Source organism: Thermobia domestica, chromosome 5 (assembly GCF_964235325.1).
Source record: "Thermobia domestica chromosome 5, izTheDome1.hap1.1, whole genome shotgun sequence".
Taxonomy (NCBI): Eukaryota; Metazoa; Arthropoda; class Insecta; order Zygentoma; family Lepismatidae; genus Thermobia; species Thermobia domestica.
The window spans coordinates 208718314-208737815 of NC_137458.1; positions in this window are offsets into that span (position 1 = coordinate 208718314).

Here is a 19502-nt window from a genome sequence, read left to right on the forward strand (position 1 = left end):
TGATTTGTTTGAAGTGTTTGAAGAAAGACATAGTGAAATCTCAAGTATAAACTTTATACGAAAAACGCGTGAATGTTTAAAGAACATTGAATTTGTTGGACAAATTATTCCATTTTTATTGCAACGTAAACATGAAATTTCACCATTTGCTAATGAATACATTATTGACATACAAGGTTTCAAGATTTCAAATCATGAATTTATTATTCGTGAATTTTGTTTAACTGCATGTGATGATACAGTAAATTTGCATTGCTTAATAAGATCACCAATAGAATATAATTTACTACCGTTAGGTTGTCAAAAACAAATTGATTGGTTAACATTACACTTACATGGACTAAGTTGGAATGATAAATGTGGTTATACTGTATCACACATACGTAACCTTGTATATCAACTTTGTAAACACGATGCAACCTTTTATTCCAAAGGTGCAGAAAAATCAGTTTGGATTAAAAAGATTTTTGCATTAGATAATGTTATTGATTTAGAAAGGAAACAATGTCCATCATTAAACACATTGCATGCGAACGTATTTAATGATTTGTGTTCGTTTCATGAACAAAATATTAAACTTGAGAAAAAATCCGGATGTGCATTTCGTAATGCACAACAATTATGTTCTTGGTGGAAACATGTAAGATCAACATCATTAACTAATGCATTTGCAAGAATGTGATTATTGTTGTTGTTGTAAATAAAAACACAAGATTTAAAATTGTAAATAAAACATTTTATTAATCTAATCTACTTGTTTTTTCTTTTTTTTTAATATTTTGGTTACATGGTTAAATACAATTTTATCATTTTGTTTAAGATTATTTATATTGAATAAATTTAAACATGCTTGAAAATTTTTCTTGCGTACAATATGATGAAGAAAATATAGAACGAAATATCCACACAAGATTGAATTTCCATCTTGATATGCGGAACTGTTTGTAAAATATATTTTGCAATTTTTATTTAAAAACGTTTTTATTTCTTTTGGTATTGGTAATGCCAGGCTATCAAAGTAATAGCCTCTTTGATTTTCATCAATGAATACACACACCCAATGTGATCCAGTAGAAGCAGAACTGTCCAAGTTTATGATAAGTCCACCCGGTGGTTGCACATTTTTAGGTATTCTATCAATTGCATAAATTCCAGTAATACTTGCACCAGTGAGTTTATCACGAAGTAACACTTTTATTATATCGTCCGTGTACATGACTTTTTGGAACACATCACATTTTATACATACGTGCGTATATGTTGGAAGACTTAGTGACGTATATGAAATATTCTCATGAATTCAATTAACATATTGAAAATATTATTGACAGATATTTTTATAACTTTACCAATAATTATAAATGGTGCTAACGATAGGAAAATACTTTTTACACACTTCATGGTATGACACCTTGCAAACTCTTTTAATAATCAGGCAGTATATTACAATATAGAATGTCTAGCGCCAACTTTGTACCAGTAGAACACATGTAATTTGATTGATTGATTAGAAGTTTACAGTTATACTTCTTTTAGTAAAATGATAATTTTAAAAAGTATTATCGGTATATATATTCCTATCTTTATCAATTTGAATTAAGGAATCGAACTGTGCATATACAATACAAGTTATAGGTTCAGTTAAATTTTCAGAAAAAGAAACTTTGATATTTACAGGTGCATCATGCACAAGGTCCCAAGTGCAGTCATCTAATGTTGCTGTAGGTGATAGGATAAATGCATAAAGAGTATAGCCGTGTGGATATTCTTCAGGAGTAATAGTATGTGCATCATCTTTATAATATAAACCAGTACCGGAAAACAGAGAATGGTAGCTTAGAAGGTACAAATCATTTTTAAAATCAGGGGTAAGAGGGTTGGGAGGAAAAGATTTTGATCCGACCTGTAGCTGCAGTTTGTTAACGTTAAAGTGTTGAAAATGAAATGGATTTAGTTCAGATTTTCCATTAAATGCCGAATTAGAAACAAACCCAATAACGAGACCTTTAGGTACGTTACCCAAGAAAATATTATCAAGATTGTATGAATTAACATTTGCAGGAATAGTATAAGATCTGGTTTGAACTCTTGTGAGAGGATATTTTGTTGTTTCCCGAACCATGTTAGTATTAATTTCCATTGCTAAATGGGGTGCAACATCTATACGTCGAATATGTAAAGTTACATCTTCAAGTTTTACTTTATAAGAAGTATTTGCAGGAGACATTAAACAAAAAGCATCTTTAGTACGATGCAATTTTATACGAAGACCTACTTTATTTACCAGTGCTCGTGGCAATCCAGCAATGTCTGTATACAAACGACCATACATTTCAAACGATTTACTATTTTTAACATAATTAGCACGTTGTTGAAAACCTGTATTATCAGCAGTTAATGTATTGAATTGTTTTGCGGTATCTTTGTACCACATACCTAATTTTAAATGTGTATCAGTAGCATCACGGGAATAATTTAATAATGTTTCAATGTATGCACGATAAGGATAAAATCCTGATGATGAAGTAATTAATTTATCATTTAATGAAATGTCAATTTGACTAAATAATGAATGTAAAAAATTATTGGTTGGTGCTACCTTATCATTTTCACCTAAAGGTGTATCATCGGGTTTTGTAATTTTACAACGAACATATAGATAAAGATATGCAGTATGAATAAATTCACCTGTTTCACCCGGTATAAAAAATTCAATAGGACCATCAGAAGTTAATGTAGAAATAGGACGATATTCAGCATTGATTGAAGACTCAATTGCAGTTTGTGTCATTGGCGTACTAAATAAATCAAAATCATTGGTGCAACATTCTACACTGCCTGAATTAAGTAATGCCATTATGAAAATATATCTTTAACACGATTTATTTTCCTTTTTCGTTTGCTTTTACTTTTGTTTGTGCGTTTATGTTTTGTTGGAGGCCCAAATCGAATAATGGTCGGAGCTTTACGTTTGCGTGCCCGTCTCTTACCACTTCCAGTTAATAACTGACCAACATTGTTAGCAGCTTTTGTCTTTAATGTTTCACCAGCTTCTTTTACACGTGCGCGAACAGACTCTTTAAACGGTTTATCTTGTAATACATCACCCGCTACTTGTATTCCCGTTTGTAATGCTTGACGACCTATCGTTTTTGCACCTTGTTTAAGAAATGGTAATGCAAATCGAAATAAACCTTGGAAAAAACTACCTATGCCATGTCCCCGTTGATATACAGGTCCTGAAAAGTATGGGATACCATGCCCGTAATGTCGTCTAAATTTCATGTTTTAAATAAATTATATTTTATTAGGAGCACGCTTAAAATGAAGTGTTACACTCAGCGTCCCAGAACGAAATGGCAAATTTCGCCCTGCATGGTCTTTTAGTAGTATTTCAATAGTGTTGAAGGAAAATTTTGCAAGTGGTAAATAATGAATATCTTGAAATGTTAATGTTCGCACTTTACCGTATTTCACATTTGATATTGTTCCAATACGTAATAAAGGTGCTTTTGTATCACCTAAAAACTGATATTGTATGATATCAGTATAAATAAAAATTTGATGTGGATAACCAATATCAACGTACGGTTGTTTAATTCCGCGAGGATAAATTACAAGATTTTTATTTTCAGGAAAACCTAATTGTAACGCTAATGTTGGTGACAAAGTAACCGATTCAACGCGTTCATTACAATCTACTTGCACAATAGTTGATAGAGAAAATTTTATATCTTTTGACACTTTATTTAATTCATCAATGATATGATGTACAGATGGATAATATCCACTTACAATTTTACTTTTTTGCGGTTCATTGTTCTTTAGTTTATACCAAATAACATTTTCACCATCGGTAACATTATAACATGTTAAAGGAACGTGTAATTCAGTTAATCCTACATACCAATCGGTTTGTGATAATTGAATATTATTTTTTAGTTGATTTATAAAATGTGACGGATTATTTTTAGGATACACATCGGTACTAGCATTTGAAACTAATGTGATGTAAAAACTATCATCTATACTTTCAGAAATCATTTTCGTTTAAAGTGAAGTGTCAAGTTTGAAGTTCCAAATTGAAATGGCAATTTTAAACCGTGCTCATCTTTTAAGTTTACTTCAATTGTGTTAAAATATGATTTTTCAACTTTTACATAATGTGGTGTGTGAAATAGAAAACATTTTACATGCCCATGTTCAATATTATACGCACTAATTTTACGAAGTATCGGACCAATATTTTCTTGCTGTTTTACAATATCAACACAAACATTAATAATGTTTGGTATATTGTACTCTAAATTACATGGAAATTTTGCTCGTGTTATTGATGGAACTTCTATATTAAAAGGTTTTAGAAAAACAGTATCGTGAGCATAGCTTGTATTTTCATTTAGAAATCCAAGGATATGTTGTAATCCTTCTGTTATACCAATTATACATTGATCTTTTAATTTTAAAGAATGCTTAATGTTAATTTGATTTTTATTTTTATAATATTTTAACATGCGTACATGTTCCGGAATCATATCTAAAATAGATTGAACGGAAGAATAATATCCTGGTATTATATGAATATCATTAATTTCAAGTTCATCATCAATGATGCTTTGAATTACAATTTTTTCCTTTTCACGAACATTATAAAAGCTAAATGGTATATTAAGTTGTGTTAATGCAACATACCATTCTCCTTCACTTAAGTGAATAGGTTGTGCAAGCTTTACTGTAAATGATGACGTTGTATTATTACTAAAAATATCACTACTAGCATTTGAAGGAAGAGTAACATAGAAATCATGTTTTATCGTTGAACTCATTTTGAAGACTGAACAGAACTCGTTTCAATCCATGAATTCATACTTGACGGATAACCTAACCATTTTACATACATCATATCTTTCTTTCGTTTTAAGACTTTTTCAATTAAAAATGTTTTGTTTGAATTAAGATTTACTTTTTGTAATTCTTGTGTATAAAATATACCTTTAATTTCTTCCCCATTCCAATCTTTTAATTTATACGTAATAGGATTTGTTGGAATACATTTATCAATAATAAAAATTTCCTGTGACCATTTTGGTAAATACCCCTTTTCAAACTTATGTTTATATTTACTAACACGTACATAATCACCTGGATGAAATTTACATATTAATTTCTTTTTATCCAGTTTATCACCGTATAACGTATTCCACACTTGATCTACATTAGAATCATTTACTTTAGCAGGTGCCATTTTAATACTTCTGTGATACGTATGATTATAATTTTTTACAAATTGATCTAAAACATCTATATAACGATATGTATTTTTAGCAGTAAAATAACGATACAATTTTTCTTTTAATGTTCTTATAAACCGTTCTGCTAATGCACATTTAATTTCTGAATGCACACTATAATGATTAATTTCATATTCTTTAAATAAGCGTTTTACATGACGATTATAAAATTCTGTACCTAAATCAGTTTGTACATTAAACACGGGTAGTTTAAAGTTGTTTAAAATTTTTGTGATTGCTTTTACCATTTCAGGACCTGTTTTTGTTTTTAAGGGAACACAATACGCGTATCGTGAAAAAATATCTATACAACACAAAATATATTTAAAATTGTTGTTATACTTTGCAATATTTTGCATATCTGCTAAATCCATTTGTAATGTTTCATTTGGTGCACTAACATAATATTGTTTACGTTCAAATACTTTACGTGCTGGTGCATGCAATGTATAGGCATCTTGAGAAGCTAACCAATCTTTAATTTTCTTTTTTGATAATTTGGTTTTCTGTTGTATTGTTTTAATACTAGATAAAGAAGCAGGATTGGTATAATCATAATATAATTTTGATAATTTTACCATTTTCACATTTTATAATCTTTCCAATTTTTAAATATATTGGCTACTATTGACGGACTTCGTGATTTTTTAATTTTATTATGTGATTTTACTATAGGAGTAGAAATAAATTCACGTGGTACATTAAGATCATCTAATAAACTTTTAAATTCATGAATGCCTATTGGATTTCTTGAATATTTTCGTGTACGTACAACATCATTTATTAAATCTATAATATTAGAACCTGGTATTGTTTTTCCTTGAATACGCACTGTTCCTGATTGATCCCAATGAATTTTATTGGAACTTGTTAATTGTTTTAATAATAGGTCTGTTTTCCTTCGTTGTGTTTTTGGTACTGATTGTAAAATATCAGATACAAAGGGTAAAATAGAATTATTCTTTTCTTCAGTTGTTGTTTCAACATCTTTTTCAATAATAGGCAATGTGATAGGATTTTGTGAAACTGATGAAGTATAATTTAAGTACTGTTGCAATGCTTGTTGATACAATTTCCATTTTTCATCAATACTAAGATCATTACGTTTTAAAATATTATTCATTTCTTCATCTAAACGAGATTGATGTGAATCTATTGATTTCATATTTGTATGCATTTGTTGCATAGCATTTTCAGGAACTAATATCATTTTACGAAATTCTGACATAACTACCTTCCAAATAAACTACTTGCTACTGCACCAAGTAATGGTCCTAAGATTAATGGTAAAAATGCACCTCCTTTTTGTAATAAAATTTTCTTTTTCTTTTTAAGTGATGAACGTTGCGCAGATAAAGCACGCAAGATCTTTTTATGTCTACGTAAACGTTGCTTCTGACGCGAATTTAACGGAATGTTTCCTTTTATTGTATTTTTAGCAACTTGTGAAATAGTACGTATTAAATCACCAGACGCATGTTGAATCATTTGTTTCCGCTTTGCACTTTTGCATTTGCACAAAGCACGGAGACTATCAATGTGTTGTTTCACCTTCAACATCTTGAACTAAACTAAACGTAAACTACAGAATTACTGTCTTTTACATTTGCATATACGTGCAGTGTTTCACCAGGAAAAATATTTGTACGTAATCGTAATGCATCACTTGTTTTTTGCGTTAAATCAAATAACAAATAAGTGTGAGGTTGGCGTGTTACTAATTCGAAAACATTTACAACTTGTTTACTATATCGGGGCATGATTTGTCTAGCTAAATATTGTATTTGTAATTTATCACGTGGATTTTTAAATACTATAATATAATGTGCATTTAAACTTATATCACGTGCATGTTTTCCTTTTGGAAATAAATTTTGTACAATGAATATAACAGTTAATTTTTTATGATGTGCATATTTTGTGAATAAGTTTGCAACATCACCATTGGTTTCAGACATTAAGTCATCTAATATTAATAATGAATTTTCTTGTATTTCAAAATTATTCATATCTGGAATTCCTTCTACGAATCTAATTTGTGCACTTGCATCCAAATTTGGTATTACTGCACCGTAACACCATACAATTTCATTAAACTTTATAGTAAACATTTCATTGCGTTCATTTAATAAACGGTTCACAAAACAGGTTTTACCTGCACGTGAAGGACCAGCAATTAAAATAGTAGAAGGATGTTGAAACTTTAACATTTTGTTTTAAACTGAATGCATACAACAAATACTTTACTTTATATACATTCATTCAAATACATACATACACACACACACACACACACACAAACACACACACACACACACACACACAGACTTAACATTTTACAATGAGCTCTTAATATAATCACACATTTTAGTATTTTCGAAACGTAGTTTCTATTTATGAGCTTCTATAAGAAGCGATTCAACTATTTGTAGGTTCACAATCTACGATTGTTGAAGTAATCATTACAAAAAGTTAAATAAATAAGCTGAGTATGCTTAGCATACGATCCAACTATTCTTGCATTTTAACGAGTTTCCAAAGGAAACGATCCAACTATTTGTAGGTTCACAATCTACGATTGTTCAGAGCTTCTATAAGAAGCGATCCAATAAATAATCACACTGTAAGTGTTCTTACGACTTTTCAAAGAAAAGGAGAATATAAAATATAAGAAACGATCAAATAAAATAATCACTTATAGGTCAGGCTAAAATTACTGTACATAACCATGAGGTAAACTTCGTGTCTTTGGTATAGGTCCAGTATAATGTATGTCGTCAATTCGTTTTCGTTTTTTGTTTACCTCCTGGTGTGTTTTTGTTTCTTTACGTGAAAAGATCCTGAACCCCTGTTTTCGCACAATACTATTTGGATTCTCTATAGTTGTTGAATTTATTTCACCACTAACTAATGCATAGAAGCTCTCAAAGTTTATTTTTTGAGAAGTTCTATCATTCAATGTAATTCCCCTAATTTTGTGTATATATCGAAATTCCCCAGAGGCATTTTTAAGCCTAATACTGTAGTTTTTGGGCCCAAGACCTATAAATGTTACAAACTCCCACCCTTCTTCTATTTCATCAGTTAGATCACCCAAATAGTTCCCAAGCTTTAACGGAGGTTCCTTATCTTTTCTGCACGTAAACATAATACTGTCAGTGTCACAGTAAATAGCGTCATTAGGTCCTACAGTTAAAAGCAAGTCATATAATTCTAGCCTAGCCCATGAGGTAATAAACCCAGCAAGTATGACGTTGGAAAATTCCAGAGGTACATTCTCAGTTTCCAGGTCTTTATATGTGAGAATAAGATGTTCGTCACCAACTGGAATAACACTATGAACCTCATATCGCGGTGTTGTAAGATACCTATGGAACTCTGCCCCACTATCAACAATGACACACTGCGTCATATCTGTACGTTGTCCCCATTTTCCGTATAACGAATTGAGGTACAACTTTGCGCATTGCCTAAGTCCAGGGTTCGTCCTAATATTTTCTTTATTTAATTTGATGCCTTCATGAGCATAATAATCGTCAATGTATTTTTGTTTGTCTTCTTCAGTTTTGCACCAAGCAGGATAGCCTGAAGCTTCCTGCTTCATTTGAAGAAACGTATTCACATAGTCCCGGAATAAACTAGGTGAATTCCGATCTTCAGAACCCATAAGTTCGAATTCCCAAATTTCATATATTTTGACGATTTGATAACCGTTTTCAAGAGCACGGTGAAGCTCTGGTGTACAAAAAGTTCCAGTCATTGCGCGTTCAGAATCGCTATGTGTGCAATTGTTAATACTTTCTTCTTCCATACATGTTCTACAAAGTCCAAATAGTAATCGACCTTGTGCCACGTACGGGAGAATGGGAAAAAAGAGTTGTTTTGGAGCCATTACAGTACATTTTATAATCCCATTTGTTTTTCCCACATCTGGGAAAACTGGCCCCTTATGCACCTTAGGTGGTCCCACCGGAAGAGGTTTCCTTGCCATGACATGGGGGTATAACGATGTAATATCGTAATATTTTACGGTTTCATTATCCGTACAATCCACATACGAACGAAAGACTTCTGTACGTCCTCCGTTATAGCAACTCTTAGGAATAAGAAAGTCGCTTGCATTAGTGCAATGTTCTTTAAGGAACTTTTGCAACTGTACATCTGTGCGAACTTTATCATCCCAAGAGCACTCCCATATTTCATACAAATTCATTTTTAGAATTTCCTTGAAATATTTACGACGGAGTTCCGTATGTTCGTATCTTTTTTCGAATGTGCTATACGGTCCATGTGCGTTATCTACTACGGCGTTACGGTTATACGGGAAACAAATTCAAAAACAGCGTTAAGCTCTGCGTGGTATCCGTCAACATTATACCTTCCAAAAGATTGTTCTCCGTTTCGTCCAGCATGCTGGATTTCTATACCCAATTGGTGTTCCATATATGTTAGCCATTTTATTGCTTTTTCACTAGTTTTAGTTTTATGATGGAACCCCAAAGGTGGTATAACAGAAATACTTTCTTCAGGAAGATATGATGTACGATACGTTTGCATGGCTAAACTTGCAATTGTAGACGAAACAAGAAAACATTGTAACCCATCCGTTTTCTCTTCTATAATATTAGTAAATTTGATAACAGCTTCTGTGAGAATTCTCACATCGTTTTCACAGTACTCCAGCATTTCCTTTTGCAAATTAAATTGCTCTCCCAAACGCACACGTTCTTCGTGCCATGCCTCCAACCGCTGCTTTTCTTCAGCACTCTGCGATTCAGGGTCATAGTATTCTATTTCCGGATATGGTCCTACATAATTTTGATTTTCTAAAGTATTAAACAAATATGGGAAATCTCCCTTCTTCAAATTTCCAGAAAGGCCTAATGTTTTTGGTAATTTGCTTAATTTGCATCCAAGAAAAAGAAAAGAATCTCTAAAAATGATTTTATCTCGAATAGAAATACTAAAAATCTTTTGACCCTGAATTAAAGTTTTTGGAATAATATGCTGGGACTCAATGAGAGATCTCAAACAGAAAATGTTGTCATATTTACCCCCATTATGTGCCACTACGCAAATCTTAATAAATAGAGGTCTATCTAATAAAATATGTGTAATAAACTCATCAATGGTTTTATAAGAAAACGAACGATTACCGTTTTCATCACCACATGTAGTGCAGGGCTCATCAATGTTTTTGTTTATGCATACATGGCAAACATGTCTAAGACAAACTAGGCAAACTTCATGTTCCCTTTCCCCACGCTCATTTTCCGGCTTGAGCATGGTTTCCACGTCATAAACAATATAAAGAAACCTCTTGATATGAGTTGGTTTCAGTTTCTTCACATAACATGTGTGACCTTCCTGTACATGTTCACGACATGTACTACAAAAATATTCCCCACATGTATGATCCGATTTCCGTTTTCTTAAATCATAGAATGCATTACAGTTGGTGCAAACTTTAACATATTCACACACACTTTTGCCAGCTTTATTACCTTTTAAGTGATTGTCAAAACATTCACCTCTAGTAAAGTATCTGTTGCATGCATTACATTTCATTTTATACATGTTAATATCTCGCTGATGACAATGTTCACAAGATGAACACACTACTTCACACTTATGTGTTCGAGGATTTCCATTATAACCAACTAAACAATGTAAACAATACTTTCTCCTTCTTAAAAATGAAGTAATGGTTCTAATTGGTCTAAAATGACCAATACTCCCCCTTTCGTCATAATAAATGTAAATTGGTTTTGCACCTTGTAAATCTGTTCGCTCTACTTCTGTTCTTGGGTAACGTATTCTAAATTCCCGTATTGTTTCCGGAACTTTTTCATAAATAATAATTTGATAGTTTGGGCTTAAATGTTTTTGCAATAATTCAACATCATTAAAATCACATCCATTTCTTCCTTTAACACTAACACCTGCACGCGTACAGAGGGCAATAGCTCTATGCTTTAATGTGTTTCGATCAGGGTCTGTTAAATGACTTAAATTTTTCCGGTTTTCAGTATGCTTAGCTATGCCCCAAGCGATACTCTTTGGCAAACAAAGTTTGTCCGTATCGCTCCCCGGAAGATCTACTAAATGCTGAACTAAAAATTCGTTCAGGGGTAAATATTTGTTCAGTGAGGAATTATTACTTCTACTTTTTCCAGCACCGAACATTACGTTTACTATTTGAAAACGAAACAGAACATGATGACCTAAAAGGAAGTCTTCATTACTATTTAACACTCTAGTAATAGAAGCTAAGATGGATTGTGCAGAAATATCTTTGCGGCGTCTCCACGGAACATACATTGCCTTGTTATCCTTACTATTTGAGGAATCAATGTACATCCCAACAAAATCATTAGGTCTCGCATCAGTAAGTACATGATTTAATGCGAAGTTCATTAAGTTTTCAATATAGGCCGCAGGATTTCTAATGTCTTGATTTCCCCTTGGCCTAACCGCAATTTCATGTCCCACCAAGTTAAACTTAGTGAAACTTTTTCTGCTTTCACGTACCACTTCGAAGTTACCTTCCCCTGTATTTTCAACATCTTTTTGTGCGCTACGTTGCACCATAGGGACGTACCCAGACGTTCCGGGCTGTGGAGACCTCATCCCGTAACCCCGAGTATCGCGTGAACATTGTACACTTGATTGTTCTATTTCCTCAGGTACAACATTCACTTGATTTTGTCCAATTTCAGATAATTCATTAAACAAGGCCTCCACATAGTCAGATGTTCCGTATTCATCACGATTCACGACCACAGCGGAATTTTGATTCATGTGTGTACCATCTGTTTCATTTACTAAATGTTCATTAAGAATTTCATCAATTACATTAAAGTCTTCTTCTTGAAGTGTATTTTCCAAGGGTTCACTTTCTTGGTGGACCGAAGTTACGGGATTCTGAACAACAGATGGCACCACGTTATTAATCGAAATAAATCGCGAACCATAATTACAAAATTCGGCTACCTCCGCTGCATTTATTCTATCAACCTGTCCTTGATTAAAATAATTTAAATGTATAAATTTATCATGTGCCCACTGGTACATGACTTGTTCACGGAAAAATCCATGTGTAAACAAATCAACAATGTCAGCGCTAGACATTGCGTATTGTAAGATTACCGCTGATTATTTTGATAAAATTGAAACAGAGTGGAAAGCAAGCTATCATACCTTTCAGTTCCCCGTAGGCCTTGGCGTTGCTTATCCATAATACGCCACCAAGTCTCCAACACGCGCTCCTTCGTGTGCAAGCCTTCTATAACAGCAGCCAGGTAAATTTCGTCGATTTCTTTAAACTCATTTACCATCGATGCGCCGAGGAATTCCATCTGAAAATATACATAAAATAATTTTGAGTATTTTATAAACAAACAAATACATACAACATATACAATAGAATTTTCATCTTAAAAATCAACATCAAAACAGCTATACTGTCGTAATATTAAAATTTTAATAAAACACTTAATGAGTGTAAACCAAAAAATATTTAAAATATGATTTGAAAATAATAAATACATGTGTTCGCTAAAATCGTTATACATAAATGTATTAAGTTTAAATAATTGTATTGCATTATTCAAATACTCGCATATATATCAAACCTAATAATTATAATTTTCATTAACATTCAATATTTCTTTCAAAATCAACCTTAAATGATCAAGTATGTATAATATAAATGTACTTACGATTTTCTTCTAATTTAATCTGCTAACTCTGCTGGAAGTCTGACAACAGTTCTTCTTTTTCCCCTTTAGCGTTTTTTTATGATGTCTCTTACACTCTCTGCTATTCTTAAAATCTTCCTTTTATATGTACAACTGCAAATATATAATGAATATTACAATACTTCTTTTATGTATTAACTGTGATATCTTTATTATAAAAATATTAGCTTAAATTTGCACAAGCAATAAAACACGTCATGCAGTTGTCCTCGCCAACAAATCTATGATAACATTCCCTGAACAATGCAATATATATACACTACAAGATAATAAACTGGTTCAAACCAGTTTCAGCATGTTTCAACACATGTGCCAACACAAACAAAAAAATCGCTGATAAAACAATAGTAGGGGGGGAAAAACAAACAAATGCCGCGCCAATGAAAATACTTTACTGATAATAAGGAGAAAAATACCGGAAACAAACATTCTTTATACCGTCAATCAAAACTTTATTAATGGTAGAAAAAAATCAAATTATTTGTTACTTTACTATTACAACTTTCAGTATTTTTCAACATTTTCTCTTTATGAGCTTCTATACAAGCGATTCAATAAATAAATAAATAAATAACGAGATTCTTTAGAAGCGATTTATTTACAAGTTCGAAACATATAATTTTATTCGATCACAAAGATTGTTCAGAGCTTCTATAAGAATTTCAATATTCTCGCAACTATGTTGCTCTCAGTTTGCATAGCAAGCGATACGTAAAAATCACAATCTACGATTGTTCAAGTAATCATTACAACAAGTTAAATAAGCTGAGTATGCTTAGCATACGATCCACCTAAAATTCAAAACGTATTTTCTGTATATGAGCTTCTTCAGAAGCGATCCAATAAATAATCACACTGTAAGTGTTCTTACGACTTTTCATAGAAAAGGAGAATATAAAATATAAGAAGCGGTCCAATTAAAATTCACACTGTAAGTGTTCTTACGACTTTTCATAGAAAAGGAGAATATAAAATATAAGAAGCGATTCAATAAATAATAACAATCATAGATTGTTCGGAGCTTCAACATGAAGTGAACCAATTAAAATTCAATAAAATACTAAAACAGTATTAAATAATCAACTCAATTAAAATATGTATATGTACTACATCCTATAGTACGCACAACATTCACATTAATACTAACCGGTACGTATCCTGTGCATTCCACTTACAACAAACTAATATATTCCCAATACAAATTAATATGCACTGTGCGTATTTGCTATACGTACTATAATTAAAAATCAAACGTAAAATAAAAATGGTGGAAAATTAACTAATTTATACTGTACATATACCAATCACTATGACTATTTTAATACGTACAACATAATAAAAACAAATGAATATAAAAATGGCGGAACATGAATATTAATTAGTAACCAATTGCTATACATAAGCAGAAGTTAATATTTATTTACTATAAATGTTATCGTTACCCACTACAGTGTATAATATATCGGATAAAAAAAGGCAATAAAATATGTTTGCCGTATAATAAGCCAATAAACCTCATACAAAGTGTTAGTGTGTATACATGCAATGGTATATTAATATATGTATTGTAAAATGAACATGTAAGCTTCATACAAAGCGGTAGCCAACCATTGTATATATTTCCTATACACATAAAATAAAAAATCTGTTAATATTTCCTTGCTGTCTACAATATGAGTCGGTATGTATCACATAAAGTGGTAGCTGGTATACGTTCATTCAAATAGTAATATAAGTATGCTGTAAACCTAATACAAACTGTTTTGCTATCTATTCACTGACATAGTAAAATTATACGGCCCATATGGCAACCACTACGGTTCTGTGCTGTGCTTTATTCCATATACCGTAGCAAAGGTGAAAATGTTCACATTAATATTAGTACTAACTGATATCCGGTATGCATTGATCATATCTACTATACTTTATTACATATAGCACCTAAAACGTACTAATATAAAAATGGCGGGAAAGTTTCACGATTACTAAAAGCTAGCCGGGCAATGTATAAATGTACAATGGTCTACTAATACTTTATTATAATAACAAATCTCCAATACTTTATTATATTCTAATATAAACCCTTTATGCTAATATTACGTATTATGCGGTATGTTTCCCATGTATTATGTATATCAATATATATACGAGGCATAAAAATCAAATTGTGCTAATACTAAGTGGTAACCGCACCTATTTGCAATACATAAACAAAATCAAACTAAATTATAGGGTATCCATGCCACCCAGTGTACGCCAATGTCTGTATTATGCATGGTCGCCATGTTTATTACATATAATGTATATAAGGAAATTCCTCACACTATTCTTTTCTTATGTTATACGTTTACTGATCATCCATTAGCAATAATGTGTACTATGTACACGATAGCAGTCGCTAACATCAATAATGTAAAAGCTATTCCATTTAGTACGCGCTTTGCGTCTATTTTCCGCATCCATAAAATCTAATGTATACTATGTACACGATAACAGTCGCTAACATCAATAATGTAAAAGCTATTCCATTTAGTACGCGCTTTGCGTCTATTTTCCGCATCCCTAAAATCTAATGTATACTATGTACACGATAGCAGTCGCTATCATACCGCCGCTGTGCTAATGCTGTATCTTTCATACCATGTTACTGTCACCCGCTATACAACTAAGTTACATATCCATAAGTATAATTATATACGTCATCCCTTAATATCATTCTCAACCATCATATTTACTAAATGCTAAACTTGCATTTTCATACGCTATATACGCCATCCGTTCATGCTGTTGTCACCCATTACATCCATCTAATTTTGCCCTTCCGTACGCTATATACATCATCAATTAATACTAGTGTCACCCAACACGCATTATACATGTATTTTGCATTTTCCATACAATATATACAATACATCATGACTTCCCGCTGTTATCCATTGAATTTGCTATACACTGTTCACCCATTTGCAATATTGTATGCTGCATATAGCACAGCATCTATTGTTGTGGTCATTTATTACCATTACTACTCACGGTGTACCTATATGCAATATAGTATACTGCATATAGCACAGCATCTATTGTTGTGCATATTTAATGCCATTACTACTCACGGTGTACCTATACGCAATATAATATACTTTTTTTTTACATTATCATAATCATTTATTGCCATTAATATTCACTGTACATAAAACTTGGCAATGTCGGCCATCTTTGTTTTAAATCTGCGACTTTGCATACTATAAGCGGCCATTTCCACAAATATCTCTTACGCACGCTTCACCATAATACGCTACCGTCAAAAGCATATAGGCAATGCCCGCATTTTTTCATCGCACCGCATCGCAAAATACTTTACAAAAGTAGCAGTCACAAAATTAGTGGTCACGCAAAACAAATCAAGTTCCGTACACAAAATCATTCACAAAAGTATATTCCGCATACATATAAAATCAGTTTACTATAAATCAAGTAAATTCCTATGTTCTTTCATTCAAAACATGTACAGTTTCTACTATACATTAGTATCAGTTACCGTAACGTAAAGTGTGTTCTGCCATATGGACATTAAGTAAGTAAACTGTTTCTTGTTTTATTCCACTATTCATAAGTTCGGACCAACACAACAATATACTAACTTAAATTTCATTATTGTCTGCAAGCTCGCGTAGCGTAATCACACTCAACACTCTCGTCTTTGGTGCTTGGGGGTTCCTGCTTTGATCGATCCCAGCTCGCGCTAGGTGAGCTTTGTGGTGGGCAAACACCGTGTGCGTGCATTTTTTTTCGTGGTTCCTACCACTTTCTATATACCTTTCTTTACAAGTTTCATAAAACCATTACTGCAAAAATTAGTGTCTCCTTTTACCTCACCGACATAATCGTCGGACGTAACACAATAAAATCGTTACATAGTTCTCTCAATATTTCCCCTTCTCCGCCCATCATCATTCAGTTACTTTAATCATACGTCTCCCGTTAAACTCACACATCTCATTTCGCAAATGTACCATACTTTGTATGCCAAAACAGTCTCTTTTTTTCTCTACATATTTAAATAAGGCAATGTCATTTAAAACTTGTACACCATTTATTCATTCATTCAAAATCTTTATGTTCGCCATTGCTTCTTACTCTGCTAAAACAAAAACAAAATGGTGGAAAACCACCAATGACCAATCTATCTTAACCGACACTCCACCCATTAAAGGCAACCCTTCTGTCAATGTCTTCAACACCCTCTGTAAGATAGCACTATTTTCAGCCCCGCCTTCCTGTCAATTTTCAACAGCTTAAAAGTCCTTTAGGTCAATTTTCAAGAGCTCTGCAAGATACCAGTTTTCAGTCCCGCCTCCTGTCATTCAACGCTAGTGATAGTTAACAAGACTTCAGCCATTTTAAAAATCAAGCAAAGTCTCTTCATTATTTTAATAATTCTGTTTTAAAATTACATGTAAATAGTTTCTTTTTTCAAATAAAGCTCTTTTAACTTCCAAGTTTAAAGCGCTTGGCTTCAAACCCCAGCACCAAAATAAACATCCGTTGTGGCTAGCGTACGCATTTTTTTCCGTAAAAAATCCAAATTCCATTCCCGGCGTTAACTAACATATGCGTCTTTGCCGTGGCAAAGCCGGGTTCCATTCCCGGCATTAGCTAACGTGCGTGTCTTTGCCATAGCAAAGCCGGGTTCCATTCCCGACATTACCTAACGTGCGCGTCTTTGCCGTGGCAAAGCCAAATTCCATTCCCGGCGGCAGCTAGCATACACGTCTTTGCCGTGGCAAAGCCGGGTTCCATTCCCGGCATTAGCTAACGTGCGCGTCTTTGCCGTGGCAAAGCCGGGTTCTATTCCCGGCGCCATCTTATGTCTTTCAAATTGTTAATATAATCATTACAAGCAAAGTCTTGTAAGCATATACAACAATATAGCCTCGCTGCCAATAATTGAGTTAATTCAAAAGCAACTCAACAATCAAAGTACTACCATTATATATCTAATTACAGGGCATTTATCTCATCTTATATTTTTAATATTCAATTCATATAAATAAATAAAATTCCTTACCTTCAATAATAAATCCAACCGTTCCAATCAAATTACACCGTCTACAAACAACTTAGCACTTAAAAACACAACATTAAAATCATGTAAGGCAATATACTTTATTTATAAATCAGTTTTTGCTTCTTATCCACAAAAGGAGGAGGGATTTATCTTCGCCCACATATTTCATCCCACGTTCATGCAAACGAAATCAATATCTCTATGCTTATTATCCAAAACTTCCCTTTTGCCCACGCAAAAGGAGGGAAGTCTGCTCCAATTAAAACAAGATGATACACATATCATTACTTCCTTTGATATTCTAATCGAACACACAAGTTACGTGACTCAAAGCATATATTGCTTTCCGTGACTATCTTATATTCAGTTTCCGCTACAAAAGGGGAGAAAAGAAATCATATCACAGCCTCTTCCGCTCTAATTAAAATTATCATTAAAGATTTTCAAAGTATCAAATTTTCTTCCGCTCCAATTATCGACTCACAAAATTAATCATTCTTTGATAATTTTTATCACTTCCGGGTCTAATCTCCCCCAGTGCTATTCAAGGGAACACACAATGATAATTTCCACAGTATACTATACGATTTAATATGGGAATTAAAGTCTTATCGAACCCGGACTTCCTGGGGACATTTAAGCTATTTTCTACTAGGGTCCTATACTATAATACCAAATATATTAAATGGATAATTTCCAAAATTAAAGGGGTGGGCCAAGGTACCCCTCCCAAAAATTTAAAGGGGTGCACAAATGTACCTATGTCTTATGATAGGTAATAGACCCCTATACATGACCATATAACCATATAAGGTAATAGGACCTCATCCAAGGGAATAAATTAGGTCAAAAACGAAACACGTGGTTGTACTAACAATTTGGCAATTTCGTACCCATGAAAGGGAACGAGGTGGACCACCCAAATTTATAGTAATATATATATATTAGGGTCCTATACTATTATACCAAATATGTAAAATGGTCAATTTCTAAAAATTTAAGGGGTGGGCCAATGTACCCCTCCCAAATTTTTAAAGGGGTGCACCAATATACCCATATGTTATGAAAGGGAATGGACCCCTATACATGACCATATAACCATATAAGGTAATAGGACCTCATCCAAGGGGATAACTTGGGTCGAAACCAAACACGTGGTACAACGTATTGCTTACGTTTATATTTTGGCAATTTTGTACCCCTAAAAGGGAACGAAGTGGACCACCCAAATTTATTATAATACATGTTAGGGTCCAGTACTATAATACCAAATATATAAAATGAGCAATTTCCAAAATTTAAGGGGTGGGCCAAAGTACCCCTCCCAAATTTTTAAAGGAGTGCGCAAATATACCCATATCATATGAAAGGTAATGGACCCCT